General features: G+C 40.7%; 1 non-coding gene across 1 annotated transcript; it reads left to right on the forward strand.

Moving 5' to 3' along the window:
• The first annotated feature begins 4,039 nt into the window (after positions 1-4,039).
• LOC128571502 (small nucleolar RNA ACA64) lies at positions 4,040-4,166 on the forward strand. The gene has a single exon (XR_008375903.1). It is a non-coding gene; the product is annotated as a small nucleolar RNA ACA64 (small nucleolar RNA).
• Positions 4,167-7,544: the final 3,378 nt, after the last annotated feature.

Genomic DNA, 7,544 nt, shown 5'->3' on the forward strand with positions numbered 1-7,544 from the left:
CCCATGACAGTGTGTGTCCTTGTCCTAGCTGCTGTGTCTTCTTTTACTGAGGCAGCAAAGCACAATTTTTTTCATTTCCAAATTGTGTTTCAATGTAAAAAGGATGAAAAAGAAAACAATAGTTAAAAGTAAATGATGAGATGTTTATGTTTGTGAAAAAAAAGAAAAAAATTGTCTGCTTATATATTAATAAAAGTGCTCAAATCCTCTCTAAATACTCTACTTGCTTCTCAAGGGACTGTTTCATGCAAATGGGCAACACAAGAAAAATCCATTTATTTCTAAGAGGAGTGGAAAAATGAACAGAGAGAATCCAAAATGTCTCTGTAGTTTTCCTTTCAATTTGATTTTAGGGATGAATGAATTTTGGGGATTGCCAAGCTATGGACCTGGTAATTTTTCTTCCCACAAGTCCTCTGAGACTTTTTCAGGACTAGAAACCATTTGTGATCACAGGAAGAAATATTCTTGTTGACAAATGAGTGTTCCTGGCTGTGCCCATCCCCAGCTTTTTAAATTAAATTAAATTAAATTTTATTATTAAATCATAGCTGTGTACATTAATGCAATCAGGGGGTACCATACACTGGTTTTATATACCATTTGACATATTTTCATCACACTGGTTAACATAGCCTTTCTGGCATTTTCTTAGTTATTGTGTTAAGACATTTATATTCTACATTTACTAAGTTTCTCATGTACCCTTATAAGATGCACTAAAGGTGTAATCCCACCAATTACCCTCCCTCTCCCTCTTTCCCATATTCTTAGGTTATAACTGGGTACATTCCAGCTTTTTAAAGACATATTAAACCCAAGTTCCCAGTAATGCCTGCACGGCCTCAGGTGGCTGTGGAGCTGCAAGCATCTGGAGGGGAATAGATAAGATTTTGCTGCTCTTTCAGGCCAGGGATGATGGATGATTCCTTGTGTGTCATCCCAGAGTGGAAGGTTCCCATGAGACTGTAAGAATGAAGACTAAGGAATGAATGGAGAGGAACTTCCTCTAGAGTAGTGCTTCTCAAAGTGTGGTCCCTGGACCAGCCCCATTGGTGTTACCTGGGACACTTGTCAGAAAAGCAAATTCTAGGGTCCCACCCAACCTGCAGAATCCGAAAGTCCTGGGGTGGAGCCTGAGCAATCTGTGTTTTAACAAGCACTAGCCTTCCAGATGAAGTTGATGCCATGGAAGTTTGAGAATCACTGCTCAAAAGGAAAATGTTCTGGCCAGATGGAGAAGAATCTCACCAGACATTCTTCAGATATTACTTTCATATTTCCTTTGTGGTGTATCCTCATTTTGATTTCTTTACTGCTATGCCCAACTTAAGGCTTATAGTGGTACGTGTTCTCACCTATCCAAAGCTGGCTCCGAAGCTTTTTCCTTAATTCCCCGAATACAAGTGAGTCTGGTTGGCATTTTCTAGCACAGTGCTTCTCAACTTTGGCTGGATATTGGAATAACTTGGTGAGAGTTTTTAAAATTCCACATGTCCAAAGCCACATCCAGGTCAATTAAATGAAAACCTGGAGGCGGGAGGGATGAAACTCAGGTGTCAGTATTTTTAAACTCCTTCACTGGGATGATTCCAATGTGTAAAGTTGGCTGGAAAAGGAAGAGTCAATGAAGGTAAGGAAAAAAAAAGAAAAGAAAAGAAAAAGAAAAAGCCCATAGATGTAAAAGTATGCAAGAACAGGCTTTTTAAGCACAAGACTCTAAGCCTAAAAATTTTAGCGCTTATGTGAGTCCTACCTCCCACTTCCTGATTCTGATGCTTCTCTGCAGACATTTTGTTGTTGTTGTTGTTACAGTTTTTGGCTAGAGCTGAGTTTGAACCTGCCACAGGCAGGTATATGGGGCTGGCGCTCTACTCTCTGAGCTACAGGCACCACCCCCTTCTCTGCAGACATCTTTCTTCACCTCTTCCTTTGTCCCATTCTGTTTTTTAAAGCTTCCGGAAGCCACCTGATAGCCTGGCCTTCAAGAGCAAGACTATGTAGATATAATATTTCATAATAAGACATTATCAAAAGAGGCTCCTGTCCAGAAGGAGAGCTAAAGGACAGAAATTTAGCAAGTAACCTGGTGGATTTGAGCTGCACCAAGAGACAAGGTTGAAGAATGCACATCAACCCCACTAAGGTGAGCTGCGACCCCAAGGATACAAACAAAAGGTACAAAATCTATCATCAAGCGGACAGGAGTCCCCGCCCCATGAGAATGGCTCGGAGTGCCCACAAACAAACAAGCAGAGTTCAAAGGTCCTCCCACTACACTCCACTGGACAGACCCTCTAAAAACTGGACCTACCTCCCTACTAGGGTGCCACGGCATTCTCCTGCCAGGCATAAAACTGTATAAAACTGTATATGTTCTCTACCTGCAACTCTGAGCTCCCAGAACTCCCTTCCACTCTCACTCTGAGGTCTGGAGGCCTGTCCCCCAGGAGTCCAGATTCTTGGGTGATTTCTCAAGGGGTGTGGACAGTGCCTAAACTGCAGCTGGTCAGTGCTGACTCTGGGGCACGGGAGTGAGGAGAGGACAGTCGGCTGAGAAGAAACCACACCGGAGCGGTGGTTCCCCGAGGTGCAGAACAGCAGCCGTCTTTTAGCAACAATAGGGCTCACTCACGGATATTCTGAAGCCACACTCCCTGTCTCCCTGGGCAACCAGAGGCATCTACTCAGGTGGCAACCACCATGGAACATATCTGGCACAGAAATGCAGGCCCCATGAGTAAAGGTTTTGCCTGAGGTGGTACCGCACTGGGTGGAGCGCAGGGAGTAGAAACACACTCGCAGATCTGGGAAGTTCCTAGGGCAGTGCTGACCCAGAGGACTGCTTTACTGATCCTCAGACCCACCTGGCCCTCAGGGGATCATCAGCTTGTAGACAAAGGAAGACAGGAAGATAGAACTGACAGCTAACCGAATACAAACCTACAGGAGCAAAGACAGGGCCTGATATGCAGGCTCTGGGAACTCAAAACAGCTTCTCTTCTGCAGGGTAATTTAGCAGGGACAGAAACGAATTCCCGCAAAGTTGTTCTGTTCTGTTCTGTCAGTAACATCAATCAGGGACGGGGCTGGAACTGAGTGAACACCCCTCAGCCTCCCATCAAGTATCCAAGGTTGTCAGGCCTCACCTCACCTGCTAGATAGAGGCAGAGCGCAGCAGCCTGGCTGAGCAGAAATAGATTTCCTTGTCATTCAGGCAGGTGCAAACCCCTGGAGTATCTATTCACTACAGGCAACTGGGTCAAAGCCTTGGAGGACTATAAGTGACTGAGTGTGACAGAAATGCAAGGTAGGGAAAGAGGCATCAACATTCCTAGACTGATCTATTTGCTGGGTGGCTCCTTCTACTCCACACAGCACTGGAGCAAGCTATATCAGAGTAGTCATGAGACCCCTGCAATCCAGTTGCCAGAGATCTTTTAAATGCTCCCACCTGAGACAGGTGCTGACTGAGACAATTGATTTGGACCTTTTGAACTGAGCCAATCACCTGAGAACTATTCAGGTGGTGCCCTAGGTGTGTGGTTGTAGGAAGGTTTTATTTTCCTTTTCCAATTGTTGCCTGTGGGGGGCAGGGTGACCTAATTTCTGGTATTTCTCCACAGCTGAGACTTCAAGTCAGAGTAACTGTTTCACTAGGGTCGAGCAGAAACCAGCTGAAAACAAGACAGAACCACTTAGCCCCACCACACCAACCAGGGCCCCAGTTTCTCTGGCCATAGCACTGTATGGGTCCTCCACAAAGCTCCAGGGGAAAAAAATCAAATGGTCCAAAACAATTATGGGGCAGAATCAGCAGAAAAACTGTGGTAACATGAATAACCAGAATAGATCAACCCACCCAAGGAAAGATATGGAATATGTAACTGAAGATCCCATTCATATACAGCTGGCCGAGATGTCAGAAATCAAATTCAGAATTTGGATTGCAAACAAAATTAATAAATGGAGGAAAATTTGGAATTAGAAATTTGAGCAGCAATTCAAAAGTTGGAATTAGAAATTCGAGAAGAGGGGCGTTGGTTGAAAATCACCCCCAGTTTTGGGTGTAGCCGGGAGTGAGATGCGGCGCCCAAAGCCAGCAGGGGCCTCAGCTCACCGCCCACTGCCTTGTGTGCGGGGGTGAAACCCAGGCCCCGACAGGTGGAAAAAAAAAAAAAAGAAAAGAAATTTGAGGATAAATTCAAAAGTTGTCTCAAGAATTTAACGAATTTAAAGACAAAACCACCAAAGATTTTGACGCACTGAAGCAAGAATTTGCAGCCCTCAAAGATATGAAAAATACAGTAGAATCCCTCAGTAACAGAGTGGAACAAGCAGAAGAAAGGATTTCTGACATTCAAGACAAAGTCTTTGAACGCTGCCAAACTCTCAAAGAGGAAGAGAAAAGGAGAGCAAAACGGGTCATTCTCTCAGAGAGCTCTGGGATAATTCGAAGAAGGCAAATATCTGTCTCATTGGAATCCCTGAAAGTGATGAAGTGGCCTCGCTGGTCACAGAGGACCTTCTCCATAAAATTATGAAAGAGAATTTTCCAGACATGCCAAGAGATTCTGAAATTTAGATAGCAGACAGTTTCAGAACCCCAGCACGACTCAATCCCAATAAGATATCCCCCAGGCATATCATGATTAACTTCACTAAAGTTAATATGAAGGAGAAAATTCTCAAAGCAGCCAGACGTAAGAAATCCATTACCTACAAAGGGAAGAATGTTAGAATGACTGCAGATCTTTCTGCTGAAATTATTCAAGCCAGAAGAGGGTGGTCATTGACTTTTAATCTCCTAAAGCAAAATAACTTTCAACCCCGGATCCTGTATCCAGCTAAACTGAGTTTCATTTATGATGGGGAAATTAAATACTTTAATGATATTCATATGTTAAAGAAATTTGCCATTACCAAACCAGCTCTTCAGGATATTCTCAGACCTATCCTCCATAATGACCAGCCCAATCCTCTACCACAAAAGTAAACTCACTCAGAAACTTTTGATCAAACTCCAACTTCCCCAGTAGCGAAAGGATTAAACATGTCCACTGGACTTTCAAAAAACTCGATACCCAGAATTTTACCAGACTTATCAATATTCTCCATTAATGTGAATGACTTAATCTGTCCTCTAAAGAGGCACAGGTTAGCTGACTGGATACAAAAACTCAGACCAGATATTTGCTGCATACAAGAGTCACATATTACCTTAAAAGACAAATATAGACTCACAGTGAAAGGATGGTCATTCATATTTCAGGCAAATGGTAATCAAAAAAAAGCAGGTGTTGCAATTTTATTTGCAGATACAATAGGCTTTAAACCAACAAAATAAGGAAGGATAAGAATGGTCACTTTATATTTGTTAAGGGTAATACTCAATATGATGAGATTTCAATTATTAATATCTATGCACCCAACCAGAATGCACCTCGGTTTATAAGATGAACTCTAACAACATGAGCAACTTGATTTCCTCCAGCTCCATAATTGTTGGAGATTTTAACGCTCCTTTGGCAGTGTGGGATTGATCCTCCAATAAGAAGCTGAGGAAAGACATTTTAGATTTAAACCTAACCATCCAACATTTGGATTTAGCAGACATCTACAGAACATTTCATCCCAACAAAACTGAATACACATACTTCTCACCAGCCCACAAAACATACTCCAAAATCGATCACATCTTAGGTCACAAGTCTAACCTCAGTAAATTAAAAGGAATAGAAATTATTCCTTGCATCTTCTCGGACCACCATGGAATAAAAGTTGAGCTCAGTAACAACAGGAATCTGTATACTCATACAAAAACAAGGAAGTTAAATAATCTTATGCTGAATGATAGCTGGGTCAGAGATGAGATTAAGAAGGAAATTGCCAAATTTTTGGAACAAACCGACAATGAAGACACAAATTATCAGAACCTCTGGGATACCTCAAAGGCAGTCCTAAGAGGGAAATTTATAGTACTGCAATCCTTCCTCAAGAGAACGGAAAGAGAGGAAGTTAACAACTTAATGGGACATCTCAAGCAACCGGAAAAGGAAGAAGATTCCAACCCCAAACCCAGTAGAAGAAAAGAAATAACAAAAATTACAGCAAAATTAAATGAATTTGAAAAAAAAAGAATTATACGACAGATCAATAAATCAAAAAGTTGGTTTTTTGAAAAGGTCTTTAAATAGATAAACCTTTGGCTAACCTAACCAGGAAAAAGAATAGTAAAATCTCTAATCTCATCAATCAGAAATGACAAAGATGAAATAACAACAGACTCCTCAGAAATTCAAAAAATCCTTAATGAATATTATAAGAAACTTTATTCTCAGAAATATGAAAATCTGAAGGCAATTGACCAATACTTGGAAGCACGTCACCTTCTAAGACTTAGCCAGAATCAAGTTTAAATGTTGAACAGGCCCATATGAAGTTATGAAATAGAATCAACCATACAAAACCCCCCTAAAAAGAAAAGCCCAGGACCAGATGGTTTCATGTCAGAATTCTACAAACCTTTAAAGAGGAACTAGTACCTATATTACTCAACCTGTTCCAAAAGGTAGAAAAAGAAGGAAGACTACCCAACACGTTGTATGAAGCAAACATCACCCTGATCCCCAAACCAGGAAAAGACCCAACAAGAAAAGAAAATTATAGACCGATATCACTAATGAATATAGATGCAAAAATATTCAACAAGATCCTAACAAACAGAATCCAGCAACACATCAAGCAAATTATACATCATGAACAAGTTGGTTTTATCCCAGGGTCTCAAGGATGGTTCAATATCCGTAAATCTATAAGTATAATTCAGCACATAAACAAATTAAAAAACAAAGACCATATGATTCTCTCAATTGATGCAGAAAAAACTATTGATAATATCCAGCATCCCTTCATGATCAGAACACTTAAGAAAATTGGTATAGAAGGGACATTTCTTAAACTGATAGAGGCCATCTACAGTAAATCCACAGCCAATATCATACTGAATGGAGTTAAATTGAAATTATTTCCCCTCAGATCAGGAAATATTGCCCATTGTCTCCACTGCTCTTTAACATTGTAATGGAAGTTTTAGCCACCACAATTAGGGAAGAAAAGGCGATCAAGGGTCAGAAGAGATCAAACTTTCACTCTTTGCAGATGATATGATTATATATCTGGAAAACACCAGGGATTCTACTACAAAACTCTTAGAAGTGATCAAGGAATACAGCAGTGTCTCATGTTGCAAAATCAACATTCATAAATCGGTAGCCTTTATATATACCAACAATAGCCAAGTTGAAAAAAACAGTTAAGGACTCTATCCCATTCACAGTAGTGCCAAAAAAGATGAAATATTTGGGAGTTTATCTAACAAAGGATGTGAAAGATCTCTATAAAGAGAACTATGAAACTCTAAGAAAAGAAATAGCTGAAAATGTTAACAAATGGAAAAACATGCCATGCTCATGGCTGGGAAGAATCAGCATTGTTAAAATGTTCATACTACCCAAAGCAATATATAATTTTAATGCAATCCC

This window comes from Nycticebus coucang, chromosome 18 (genome assembly GCF_027406575.1).
Source record: "Nycticebus coucang isolate mNycCou1 chromosome 18, mNycCou1.pri, whole genome shotgun sequence".
Taxonomy (NCBI): Eukaryota; Metazoa; Chordata; class Mammalia; order Primates; family Lorisidae; genus Nycticebus; species Nycticebus coucang.